Here is a 15,466-nt window from a genome sequence, read left to right on the forward strand (position 1 = left end):
AGCAAGCAAATCATGGAATTTATAACCAATATTAAACAGTAATCGATTGATCCACAATTGCAATCGATTTCATTTCTTTCCATTTGACTTAATCTCCAGTTGTTCATCCAGAAGCAATGTTCCTGCAAAACCTTTCAAGATCTTTTCCAGATCAAGCATTTTAGAATCATTGTAATGCAAGAATTATTACAGGTATAATCAGTGTGTGTAAATGTATGAATGCAATGATAAACAGTAAAGCAATCAACTTCATACACAACACAATCGACTTTAATCAGATATAAATCACTACTTTATACAACTGTCATTTAAGATTCCTAGTTCATTTCGAATAGTATTAAATCTTTCTTTGTTCAACGGTTTTGTAAAAATATGAGCCCATTGATGTAAGGTATCTACATATTCGACCTTAATTTCATCCTTGAGGATGTGGTCTCGTATGAAGTGATGCCTTATTTCAATATACTTAGTTTTCTAATGAAGAACAAGATTTTTAGTCAAATTTATTGCACTTGTGTTATCACATTTTAAGGGAATGTGATCTAGTGATATATCGTAATCTTCTAGTTGGCTCTTGATCCAAAGAGACTAAGTACAACAGCTACCAGCTGCTATGTACTCAGCTTCTGTGGTGGATAATGCCACACAAGCTTGTTTCTTTGAATGCCAAGAGACTAAAGAAGATCCAAATAGATGACAAGTGCCACTAGTGCTCTTTCTATCTAGCTTACAACCTCCAAAGTCAGAATCACTATAACCTTCAAGAAAAATATTTGTACCATTTGGATACCACAGTCCAAGACTTTGTGTTCCTTTAAGATATTCCAAAATTCTTTTTACAGTAGTTAGATGTGATTCTTTAAGTGAAGACTGAAATCTAGCACAAAGACATACACTATGCATGATGTCAGGTCTACTGGCAGTTAGATATAACAAAGATTCGATCATACCTCTGTACATCTTTTGATCAACATTCTTACCAGCTTCATCAAGATCTAAATAGCAGTTTGTAGCCATGGGAGTTGGAGCTTCATTGCAATCCAACATTTTGAATTTCTTCAACAGATCAGTACAGTACTTTGATTGGTGAATGAAAATGCCACTTTTAGCTTGCTTGACTTGAAGACCAAGAAAGTAAGTAAGCTCTCCCATCATGGACATCTCAAACTCATCCTGCATAGTCTTGGAAAATTCTTTGCACAAAGTAGGATTAGTTGATCCGAAGATAATGTCATCAAAATAAATTTGAACATATAATTTATCTTTATTTTAACTTTTAATGAAGAGAGTTGAGTCAACTTTACCCTTTGAGAATCCTTTCTTTACCAGAAACTCACTTAAGCGCTCGTACCATGACCTTGGCGCTTGGTTCAACCCATATAAAGCCTTTTTGAGCTTGAAGACATAGTTTGGATGTTATAAATCCTCAAATCCTGGTGGTTGTTCCACATAAACTTCGTCTTTAATATATCCATTTAGGAATGCACTTTTGACATCCATTTGATATAGCTGGAATTTCATCACTGGTGCAATAGTAAGAAGAATTCTTATTGCCTCTAGTCTAGCCATAGGTGCATATGTTTCATCATAATCGATTCCTTCCTCTTGGCAGTATCCTTTTGCAACTAATCTTGCTTTATTTCTTATGATTTCACCTGAATCATCCATCTTATTTCTGAAAACCCATTTTGTGCCTATGACCTGCAGGTTATTTGTTCTTGGTAACAGTTCCCATACATTATTCCTCTTAAACTTGTTTAGTTGCTCTTGCATGGCCATCGTCCAATTTTCATCTGCAAGAGCATCTTCAACCCTTTTTGGCTCAATCTTAGACACGTATGTAACATTCATACAAAACACATTCAGTTTCCTTCTTGTAGACACACCTCTCGTAATATCACCAATTATGTTTCCTGTAGAGACATTTTTAGGAACTTTCCATTCCTTAACCGATTCTGTTATGGGAGCATCGATTACATCTTCAGAGTTCTCTTCTTCTGGAATTTCCTCATTTTCTTCCTCTTCTCTAGTAGAGTTGTCAGCTTCTATAGATTTTCTAGTCTGTTCAGGATTAACAGTGGTTTCAACATACTCGTCAAACGCAACGTGAATCGATTCTTCAACACCCATTGTTCTCTTGTTGTATATCCGATAAGCTTTTCTTGTAAGTGAATGTCCTATAAAAATTGCTTCATCAGCCTTGGAGTCAAACTTACCAAGGTTTTCCTTTCCATTGTTTAGTACAAAACATTTGCATCTGAAGATCCTTAGATGTGAGATATTTGGTTTTCTTCCTTTGAATAACTCATATGGAGTTACTTTCAACATTGTTCTTATTACAGTTTTGTTCAACACATAGCATGTTGTACTTAGTGCATCTGCCCAGAAATACTTTGGCATGTTCCTTTCATTCAGCATTGTTCTTGCTAACTCTTCCAATGCCCTATTCTTTCTTTCAACCACACCATTTTGTTGAGGTGTTCTAGGTGCTGAGAAATTGTGAGATATTCCCATTTTCGCTTAGTATTCATCAAATGCTTCATTCTGAAATTTTTTTGTCGTGGTCACTTCTAATCGATTTGATTCTGAGTTCCTTCTCATTTTGAATAATAGTAGCAAACTTCTTAAACACTTTGAACGTGTCACTCTTGGCAGGGATGAAGAAGGTCCAAGTGAAGCGAGAATAGTCATCCACGATTACTAATCCATAAGAATTTCCACCTTGACTTTTCACCCTTGAGGGACTGAATAAGTCCATGTGTAGAAGTTGAAGAGGTCTGGAAGTTGGCATCTCCCTTTTGTTCTTGAAGGACTGCCTAGTTTGTTTTTGGCATGCATCACATAATCTCTCAGAAGCGTAGCCAATGTTGGGAAGACCAATGACAAGATCCTTTTATACTAGCTTATTCAAAATATTCATAGAAGTCGTTAGTAACAGAGTTTAATCTTGCATTGCAAGTAGTTGATATCAGTTCAAATGCAGATTAACTTATCCTTCTTGTTTGAAAAACATACGCCATTTTCCAGGATCAGTCGATTTAACAGAAAACGTAATCGACTAGTTTTTCAAATATTTTATGAAAACTAGCTCTGGTGCCAATTGTTCAAAATAGAATGGCTTAGTTTTCAACACCAAGAGGGGGGTGAATTGGTGAAATACAAAAACAATGTTTTCTTTAAATCTTTTTCGCAAAGTAGATGCCTTTAAAAGCTTTCTTGAAACGCAAGGAAAAAGACTTTGTAGTGCAGCACAACATAGTCGAATGCGTGAAAAATAAAGTCGACTGAATGTAACAGAGTAGGGATAAAAAAATCAAACACTGGGTTTTTAAACTGGTTCAGCCAAGGTTTTTACAACAAAGCTTTTATAGCGACCTCCATATCAAAAATATAAAACACACAAAGACCAGCAGCAAGATGTCCCATCTCCCGCCGTCTTCAACCCTTTGAGAAACCCCTCAAAGTCAAGAACGCAACACGCTCTTCTTCCTGTATTCACAACAGGGAATCAACCCAATCTTTAGTAGATTGTCAACTCTGATCTTTCAGTAAACACCTCTCTGTGAAGATTTGATCAGCTCTTTCAAAGAACATCAATCTTGCTCTTCAAGAAATCACAAGAGATGATCACAACGATCTTCTTCTTTGATTCTTGGAGCTCTTCCACATTTTGTAAGATAACACTAATCTATAATGAATATGAAAATGTTATAATTCACAAAAGTACCTTACAGAATTCAAATTCGCGTATATTTATAGTTTTTCACAATTCTGACGCTCTCAAGTCGACTTAGCTACTAATGTAGTCAAATACAACACTTCAGTCAAAGCAATTAGCAACAATAAATGCAGTTAATTGAATGTACAATTAATGCAGTCGAATCACAATAAATGCTTGGCAACATATCTAAAAATATAGTTGTTGTAACATTTAATTCAAGCATTAACAGAATTTCAAAACTGTAACAAACTTAGTCGAATGCAGGTTGCATGTAATCGACTATACAACACAATTAAACAAAGTTTTGAAAGACTTTCTCTTCAAAAATTCTCACAGCACACTTTGAAAAAAATTGTGCAAAGCCACGAGTTTTAATCGACTTACTTCATAATGAAGTTCAACAAAAGTACATGTGGTTTTTCTTTTCTAAAATTTATGTCATCATTCACATATAAGATCTCATGTAAAACTCAGTGAATTGCAGCAATGACAGAATCAACACAAACATGTTCTCAAATAACCATAAACATGAAAGCTATGAACATGTAACAAATAAACAACACATAACAACACATGTTGTTATTAATAATGTTGTCATCATAAAAAACCAGAAGCTCTGAGATTGTAGGTTTAGCTAAACTAGTGTTCCCCTTATCAACAATCTCAACATCATTGATACAATAGAACAGTTGATAGAAGGAGGAATAAAAGTTGTCCTTATAATTTTATAAACCATCACTCAAATTTAAAACTTAATACAATCCACACTTAAATAGAAACTAAAAATATGGATCTCGTCCTTATAACTAAATGCCAGTCGATCCTCCATCTAATGCCTGCTCCACCGGCATCTCATCACCTTCTACTCACACCCACCGGATGATCATCGCCAAATGAAAACACACAGCACAAAATAACAACCACACAATAGACAAAACAAGGGTGAGCTAATGTACCAGAAAACAACATGGTATATTTAAATTAGTAACATAATTTTCAACTTACAAGTCAAATTACTCAATCATACAATAAACATACCATAATTATCATAAACTCAACTCATCCACATAATCGTATAAATATTGAACTCGTAGTTGGTTCAACACTTGCAGTGGTACTTTACTCAGATACATCCTATCCTACTATGTCCTCCAAACTGGATCTTCGGATATGGATGCACTCATAAGCTAGCTCAATTATCCTATCCTACTTTATCCCCAAACTAGATCTTCGGGTATGAATACAACCATTGAAGCGACATCCTTCCTACGTCTCCCAAAGTGGATCTTTGGTAAGGATTTCCCACTATCCACCACATAACTTTCTCTCTATGTGAGATTGAGACTATTCAGAGCTTCAGAATGAACCTCTAAGTCGGAGCTCCTACATTCATACATACAATACTTGACACGAACTCAACAAGAAGTTCCTCCTTGGAACTCTACTCCACACTTTCCATTCATAAATATACATGTCGACATACAATATATTATAATCTTTAGTCATATCTCAAGAAACAACTCTTACATACTCAGGAATTTCATATTATCACAAAAAACATCACCTATTAGCACATATTTCTTTACCGCCTATTAATCAGAATACTTAAGTAGTTCAAACAGCTTGGAGACCCTCACCAATGGCTCCAAAAGAGTCAAAAACTCCTAGAACGACCCAAAGAACATCCAAAACAGATATCCAAAACCCCCAAAACATCCAAAACACGTAAGTTGCCCCGCGTAATTCGCTCAAGCGAGTTTTCACTTGCCCAAGCGAATGGAGCGTTCCAGACTCACGAAAACTCACTTTCTGGTCCATCCCAACGTTTCCTTTTACAATCTAGAGTTTCCAGACATCAAAAATTCATCCTTAATCATCACAGATACCAAAAATACTCTCAAACATCAAAGATTTATGTCTTAACTCTACAAATTTCATTTTCATCATCAGTTGTCTTCTTAAATAAATACCCAAACCATATACAATTTTCACTTATCAAATCAATAACCCAAATTAATCAAACTTTTATAAACATCTAGAATCAATATATTCATGAGAGACAATGGATAAACAGTATAATTCAAGATTTCATATCAGAAGCCTAATCTCCTTTTAAATCCATAAACATATTCAGAATCATCACCACATAAGCATACTTTCATTTAAAAACATTTCACCGATTCAAAATGCTTAATAGAAACAAAGTCTCTCCATTAATCCTTAATTAGATTTAAAACCATCAAAACACAAGCATATCACAATTCCAAACCGTACCCCAATTCAAAAGATGTAACAGAAGCATAATTTCATTCTAAAACCATAAAGAGAATCAAAATCCTAAACATATACAAAATTTAAAATCATAAAGAAACAAAAAGACTAGAGATTAGCTCCCCTTACTGTTTTCTCCTAAGCTTGCTCGACAAAAGCTTCGTACACAGGTTTCGCTGACTCAGAATCCTCTCTCTCAACTCCGGACTCAACTCTAGGACCTCTATATTTCAAGATTACGGTGCTCTGATCTCAGATTCTCTTCTAAACCTCCCTAACCCCTGAGAACGCTCTTAAATTGCCTGAAAACAAAAGAATTTCCCTCAAGCGAAATTTCATTCACTCAAGAGAAAAATCGACAACTTTTTCCATCTTTCGGCGCTTTCTAAATGAATCTTGACTTTTAGGTCTCGCTCAAGCGAACTTCCACTCGCTTAAGCGAAGCACCGACAGCTTTTTCGCTCAAGCGACATTTAACTCGCTTAAGCGAGTTTACCAACAAGTGGAGACTTCACCAGTTCGGTTGAACCCTTTCTCGAAGTTAGAATTATGTGTATGAGTACTCGAATCGAAGCTCTTCGAGTCTACGTTATAATGGAAAAAGAATCAACTCAATATCTAATTTGTACAAAAAGTTATAATTAAAATATTAAACCATGTCAAAGTTGACAACATTCTATTTTACTTTATAACTTGAACTTTTTTACAATTTGATAATTTTCTTGAGTTTCTTAGTCTTCTAATGACCCAAAACTTACATATACACTCTTAATTTCAAGGGTCTTACAAGTGGTGCTAATACTCAGTTGTAATCGTGTGAAGATTACAATATAAAATTACTTGTGCAACTATATGTTCTCTTGTCTAAACGGTCCTCTTACAAAAGCCTGTAGTTGCGCTTTATTTTCTAAACACAAGTGTTGATAGGGGGAACTTTAGCCTCCTTATATCTTGGTTTTTGATGATAAACAAAAGAATGGTTTAATGGTTTCTGGCACAACAAATGGCATAACAAATGTTTTATCATGATTATGTGTGTGCTTGATATATGAATTCATTAATGTTGAATGAATCATGTGTAAAACAGATTAATAATCCCATTTTTGGTTGAGATAATCAATTAAACATGGTATATAATTTGTTATATCTAATCAGATTACTTATTAAGCTTAACAGAGGCTAACTGTTTTGTAGTAATCGATTATACAGGGTATATAACCGATTAAAACAGAAAGCAAGCCATAATTTGTTTCATAAGTGAGAAATTTTTTTTATAATGGAAATTGGATAGACAATTTGCTTAAGTCTTGGAATAATCGATTACATAAGTTTCCTAATCGATTAAGTCAGTTAACATAATCTAATCCTTTACATTTATACACCGATCTGTTATAACTGTCAAATGAATCAATAACTGGCTTAAGTGTTAGATAATCAATTACATGCTCGGGATAATCTGTTAAAACAGAGGAAAAAGCTTAGCAGATTACATAAATATCTTAACCAATTATAATGTGACACGATTTGAAAAATCCTATATATATGTGTCTTGAGACCCGTTTAAAAAAAAGTTATCATTTTCAAATACTAATATTTTCATTAAGTTTTGCTTACAGGTGTTGTCAAGAAACGTTCTTGGAGAATCAAAGCTTCATTGGTTGATTACCTATCAAGATTCGTTCAAGAAGTTATGCTAAAGTTGTTTTGATTTTATCTACACAAGAGGAGTGCGACTTAGATATCAGGTTCTTCATGGACAATCTGTGTATTGTTTTCTTATGCGGGTTTGCCAGGGGTTAAGGGCTGTGAGTCCTCTTGTATAGTAAGAGATTGAGGTTGTTCATCTCTTAAGTTGCTATATTGATTTTGAGTGGTGAGAGAAGTGCATTGAGAGGGTTGTCTCTGTATTTTTGTATACTCAATCAATTATAGTGGAATCCCTTCAACTAAGGTTGATGAAGGATGACAAGATGTAGGCTTGTGATAGTTGAACCAATAGATTGTGTGTGTTGATCTTTCTTTATCCTTTCTCTCTTGTTAATTCATTATCTTTTGTTCATTGATTTCAAGAAAGCAAAGAATTTATAAAGATTTCAAAAAGATCATAAAGAAGGGTTAATCCAATTCACCCTTCGCCCCGTCTTGCTTGAGATATAAAGGTCTTTCTTTTCTAACGATTGACACCAGAGCTTTGAATTTGAAAATTACTCAAATTTTAATCGATTGTGTTCTCAGCCTAATCGATTAAATTGATCATGATGGAAAATATATCTAACACTATAAGTAAAGGTGTAATTGATGATGAAAACTATTGTTTCTTGAATTCAATAGTCAAAGGTGTATGGGATGTTGTGACAAACAATCCCCATGAACAAATCAAGACAAGAATTGAGAAGGTCAAAATCAAAGATTTCTCTAGATCAAGAAGGCTAAATCAAGAAGAGAAAGGATACACCAACACCTTGAAGTCTGCTGCTGAAATAGGTACGATAAATGGCGAAAATTCAGAGAATGAAGAAACAAATCTTATGGCAAAAAGGCTTTCTAAATTTTTGATGTACAAAAGAAAAGCTAACTTGAATTTTGCAGGGAATAAAGGGAACTCTAGAAAGTAAGATGAATGTGCTACTCCTTCTAGTACTAAATGTGAAAGAGAAGAAGGACATACAAAACTGAAATTTCTTTCACTCAAATTGAATCAAAGACTGAAAAAAGAAGATAAAGGTAGAGATGAATACCGGCCCACTAAAGGAGAAAATGTTGTCCCAGTAAATGTGGAAATGTCTACTATGTAACGCCACAAATTTCCAGGGTGTCACGGGTTACTCAAAAACCAGTAAAAAATTAAACTTTAACTTTGCTCGGAAACATATTTTCAAAAATCTCAGCATTTAACATCATATTTTATTTCAAAACATAATAGTTCTAAAAACATTTGTCTAATAGAAATAACAAAGTAAATAAAAAAAACTTCAATTACTTTGTCTAAAATTCAAATGTAATAACTTTGAATAAAAACCCCATGTTTGTCCTCTGTCATCTCTCAAATCTATCATGCCTCAACACCATCTATAACAACATATGCTCACGTATAATGCATTATTCAATCATCATCGATAATTTCATTCACAAACACACAACACAAACATGTATGGGGTAAGCTACCAATAAAATAATCATAATAGCATGATATAAACATACTGATTAAATCAACAATAATTAAGCACCCTAAAAATATTAGTAATAACAATAGGATTTCTAATCCTCTAACATAATAATTAGATCAAAACGAATTACTCGATCCTCGATCTCTAATCGTTGATGTCCTCACTAACATCTCACACATACATCCTTTGTATATCTACTCATTAGCACCTATGATAACTACTTACTATAACTATTATAGTAACACCACTATCACATATCATCACCTGGAGCATCTCAACCACTATGATCACCATCATAGATACATCATCATCATAACTATCCCAGTCTTGAAAAACACCATGAGCATGACCATACCATAAACACCCGAGTAGAAAGAATCATTCATACTCTTGTACCCTACATCACCGACTATAGTTGCTCCTACAACCCCGTCTGTAGATTTCCCATACAGATACATTCAAGTAGTCTCGCAATCCAGCTAAGGAACTTGTAATCCTGCCACACAAGGATTAATTATGAAACACTAGTTTCCCTTTCTCCTTTTTATCTATTCTTATTATGTCTTTATCTTTTTAATTAAAATAATATTTACAACCACTAAATCTTTTAATTTTAGATTTATTTTACTTTCCTTTACTTTCTACACCCGTATAACTTAATTTCTGCATTAATTAATGAGGGTAAAATGATATTTTTGCCCTTTGGCCCAAAATCCAAATTAAAACCCAAAATTTTACTTTAACTCTCTTTCTTTCTAGAATTTGGCCCACACTTATTCAATCCTAAATTATCCTTCTACCCTCAATCCAACACATCATATTAATAACAACACTCTACACAAATCATTCAAATAACAATATATCAATCATATGTTCCACTTAATCAATAATAACATTAAATGATAAACATAATAATTATAATATTTAAAAACATCTAATCATCAAACACCAATTATCAAACAATAATGTCCAAGTCTCATAACCACATTATTCCCTAATTACCACATTTTCCTAGGGTTTTACATACTGCAATACCTCCTTATAGACCAAAAACTGACTTTGAAAGATATATTGTCAAGCAAATGCAAACATTGGTTAACCATCATTCCACCTACACCTCTAGGCTTGACAAACTGGATCAAGAGATTGCTGCACTCTAGAAGCTAACGGGGAATCAAAATCTGGGTGGTGAAAGAGTAGCAACAGATGATGAGGTTGAGGGAGAAGATAATGAAGATGATGGCAATGAAGAAAAAGAAGGAGAGCAAAAGGAAACATATTTCTACTTGATGGCAAGATCTACATCATCTCAAAGCACTGTGAGTAGTTTTGAACCTGAAAGAACTAAAAATAGGTACTATCAACTAGTTGATGCTTTTCAAGAATTGTATGAGGAAGTTGTGAAACTTCAGCTCTTAAACAACAAGTTTAAAAGTGAAAACAAGTACTTAGAAAATAGAATAGAGGTTCTAGGTAATGAAAATAAAAGTCTGAAATCAAAACTAGACTGAGCTTGTAGCCTTCCTACTTGTGTTTTCTCTTTCTTTTTTGCATACTAGTCGTTGGGTAAGTCAACTTGTCAAAGCTGACATGCTTTTTCAGTCATTTGCTTGAAGTAGGTTGTACAACCTTTTTAGACTTTGCTTCAAGTGAGGAACATTATGTGAATATCTCTCCTTTGTGCTTAACGTCCACTTTTTTATATTTGATCTGTAGCATTGTGGATACGCATAGAATAACTTATCGACAAGATTAGAGTAAATTGTGCATGCAACATATACGTCTTTTGTTATCACTTTGCTCATAACAACAAAATGTTTTCTGAAGATACCAAGTATATATAGTTACTTCATCATAAGATAAGGTACTTGTCAAGCTCATGGCTTTGTTTAGTCAAGTAAATGTTTCTTTAGCTTGTCTCTTTTTTAGACAGATAATGTTTAGCTTGCTTAAGCTTTCTTTTATACTTTAATAATTTTGTTTCTTTAATATGCTTTGTCAGAGACATTGTCTTGGCTTATTTTGTTTTCGAGAGAAGTTGAATACCTATTACCTCTCTTAGACGCTTTAGGCACAACAACGTTTAGTCATGCATCTAGGTGTTTTGACCTAGATGTTTTTCTATGTCCTAAGAACTTAAATGTTTTTCTAAGTTTTTCTATGTTGAGGATTCTAGTTCTAGGTTGTGTTTGTTTAGGGTCTAGGCTCTAAGTTTTGTGTTTTCACCTTAAGTTATTTTCTTATTATCTCATTTTAATGATATTTGATTAAATTTCAAAATATGAAAGCGTTTAGACGTATAGACAATTTTGTTTTTAAGAGTCATCTCATCTCACCTACTTAAACATGCTTTCTCTTTTTCACTTTGGCGTTCTCTCTTTTTTTCTTTCTTCTCTCACCTAAAATCTTAGGATACAAAACTTTTTATGCCAATTTGTAAAATATATGACACAAATACCTTTGTGAGCAAATAATTCTGAATAATTCACTCTGTACTTCCATTAAATGAAATTGGACTTTAAATAGTCGTACATTGTAACAGACCAAATACAAAATAATAAAAACATAATAAAATAAAAAAATTTCGAGCATCACACTCTGGCTGAGAATAATAAAAACTGAAACAACTATCACAATTGAAAAACCAAACCTAGTAACAAAAACTTGGTACATGACAACTGTAAACCAAATAGTAAACAACAAATAAGCCGTCAATCTCATGGATGTACTGGAAGAGATGAATCTCGCATGAAGGAGAAAAATGAGAGGGAGCGTCCATGAAGGTCTCCCTAGCCGACAACGATGAAGCAAAGATAATTGTCCACATCAACAGCACGACAACGACGGCGACTCTGACCAGCTAGAGGTGAGCGCCTATGAGACCCATGGCTTGGTGTTTGGTAGTCCACGAGAAGAAGATGATAGATGAGAATGATGATTTTTTATTTTTATTGAAGAAAAGGAGATTAAATAAATTGTCTTGGGTCATGGATTCTTTTCGTGCACCCATGTTTGCTACCCACACCACCCTTTTTTGTTTTTATTATTATTATTATCTTTATTTCATTTTAATTTGTGCACCTCCCAATGTACAAACTCCACACCCGTCTGCCTTTAATTTTGGGACGGGTTGTATTCACTTCCTACACCTGCGTCACAAATGCACACACCCTACCTTTTTTATTTTTTTTTAGGCCTGTTTTTATCTTCTTCGTTGCACCGCCGTGTTTACTGCACACACCATACATATAATGTTCATCACACCACTTATTTACTATCTGCACCACCTGTATTATTTATTTGTTTTTGGACTGATATACTTCATGCACCCATTCACTTACATGTTGCACCCCCATAACTTGTATTCTACTCGTGGTATTAAGAATTTGTTAGGGATGGTAGCCTTATTTAAGCCCCTATAACAATACAAAATCTCTAACTGTCATCTCTTTTCTTGACTAGGATGATGATAGGGCTTGAGTAGGGGTTAAGGTAGGATTACTAGGTCTGATAATCCCTGTTCTCAGCATTTCTAAGACTTGGTTTTCAATTTATGTATTCATCATGTACGAAAATTGGTGAGGTCTAACATTAATAGGATTTATCCCTTGCTTAATAGGGATTTTATGATCCATGTGTCTACTAGGTGGTAACTCATGCGACTCTTGAAATACCTTTTCACACTCCCCCAAAATGATTTCCAACTTTATCTATTGTTTTGGAGTTAAATTCTCCTTCAAAACCTTCATTTTTTTCCAGCACTATTCTTCCCAAATCCTTCATTAATCTGAAAGCTTCTATCTCAGTTTCTTTCAATAAAGGTTACAGAGAAATAACTTTTTTGGTTAAGGCTGGGTCTCCCTTAATCTAAAATCTCATAGTTAAGGTTTTTGATTTAACTTGAACCTCTCCCAATAAAGCTAACCATGTTACTCCAAGAATCAAATCTACTCCTCCTAGCTCGAACAAATAAAATATTTCTTCCACCACATGATGCTCTAGTTATACGACTATGTTGCGACAACATCCACCAGTGAGCTTCCGATGGCCATCTCCTAAACAAACCTTCTATGGGTGTTGCTTCCACTGGCAGATCCAGATAAGCCACTAGATCTGTTGAAATAAAACTATGGTTTGCTCCACTATCAACTAAAATCAAAACCTTCTTCTCGTTCACCCATCCTTGTAATTTCATTGTGTTGGTTTGAGTCAGTACCCCTATTGAAAACAATGACAGTTCTAGCTATTTCGGCTCCATTTCTTCCTCTTCTCTCGTTTCGCCTGCCTCCTCATCTTCAGCCATTATTAGGACTCATATATTCTTCTTTGGGCATAAGTGTCTAAGGTTGTAAGCTCCCCCACAAAGGAAACACCTCCTTCTAATGTACTTCAGATACGGGAGATTGCATACTGCTCTGCTCCTAACTTCCCCTACCGAATTTCCTCCAATCTTGGAGCCAACTGAGGTCCCTCTTCCCTCTCTTCTGACTATACTAATGTTGTTGTCCCTTTACATTTTCTCATTCTTTTGAAAGTTTTTGTTTTGGATATTGTCCCCATTCCTCCTTGATATTGAAATGAGGAATTCTTATTTCATAATGTAGTTCCTGCCGTTCTTGATTCTTTCATCACATCTTCCACATCTTTCGCATTTCCAATTGTCCTAATCAAGTCCTTGGGATTATAAGACCTAATTTGACTTTCGATTTCACTTTGTTGACCCATAAAAAAATATCTCAAAAGTTATTCTTCTAACAGTTCTGATAGGTTTCTTTTGTCAAGAAATCGATCAACACTCCTCAACTCTCGAGCACACACGAAAAGACACAAACCAATATGTATATTATTGATATATGAGTGAAACAATGTACAAAGAATCACCCCCAAGGAAGCCTCTCTCCCTCCACTGGAACAATTATCCAGTCTGCACCAAATGTACAAAATGACTAACTACCCGTGTAAAAAACACACACTCTATTTATAAACTGCCTTCCCTTTTCCACTAACTAACTAACTGTCAAACAATTCTTCCCTCCTAACTGCCCTCATTTTCTAAACCCATTATAACCTATCACCTTATATCCTATCATTACACCCTACTGCAAAACAACCTTGTCGTCAAGGTTGGTATAGTAATACTTGTTCCCATGGCTCTTCTTCATCATAGGAAGGGAACCCACTGGTTGCTGCCCTCCAATTTCGGTTTGGAGGCTTGGGTGGTGGTCTATATGAAAGAATTGTTGACTCCTTTAAGAGTTTCTTTTTTTCCAGAATTCCCATGGACCCTATGATTGTTCTATATTGCCTTCTGACCTGGTGACCACTTACATGGGCCTGGACTTTAACTCTTTTCTGATGAATGATCAAGAATTCTTTTCTCTTCTTCCACCCTAAAACCTTTTTTGTACTTTTATAGCAGTAGTACTGGCGAAGCCCTCTCCTTGCCCAAATTTGTTCATCCTAGAACCTAAAAAGGAAAGAACTTGTTGATCTGACCATCCAATTCCTTCATCATCATCATGTTGAGCTAACTTTTTCCTCTGAATGTTAAATTGCAGCCCTACAAAAAAATATATCTGCCATTGGTCTTCTAGTGTTTTATATGTTTGTGACAACCATATTTTTCCCCACTCAAGACAGCTGCATCTTCTACTTTATTTCCAGCCATAATAGTCACCCTATTCCCACCATATTCTGCTTTCTTTCCTCTGTCTTAACCCTTCTTCACTGTTTTGACATACACATCACAACCTACCCCATTATCTCTCCTAGAAACAGTAGCTTTTTCCACTTCTTGGGCAGCAACACTAACAATGTCTCCATCACAGTTTTTGTCTTCTGCACTGATATTTCCTTCCCAGAAACAACAGCTTTTGCCACTCCCTGGGTAGCAACACCAACAACCTTTTGAGCAGCAGCTTCTGTGATTTCTGTAGTTTGGGCTAACTTCTCAAAGACAGAACCTCTATCTCTTTCTCCGAACCTCCTTATCAACGTCTTTGTCAACTCTTTTCAAGAAGGGTTCTTGGTTTTATTTTTCCAAACCCTGAGCCAATAGATTGCACCTCCCTTCATGCTAGTGTAGGCCAATCTTAATTTTTCCCTTGCTGCCACGTTTTGGATCTCAAAAACTTTCTCTAGTCTGGATATCCATCCCTTTGGATCAATCCCCTCAAAAGTAGGCAATTCTACCTGCTTCCTCCACTTTCGTTGCCCTTTGCCCCTGTTTTCCTCCAACTCTTCCTCTGAACCATCTTTCTTTCCTTTCATGACAAATTCATCACTTCTTGTTGAGCCCTTAATTTGA

Source organism: Vigna umbellata, chromosome 11 (assembly GCF_029865625.1).
Source record: "Vigna umbellata cultivar VRB3 chromosome 11, Vumbellata_1.0, whole genome shotgun sequence".
Taxonomy (NCBI): Eukaryota; Viridiplantae; Streptophyta; class Magnoliopsida; order Fabales; family Fabaceae; genus Vigna; species Vigna umbellata.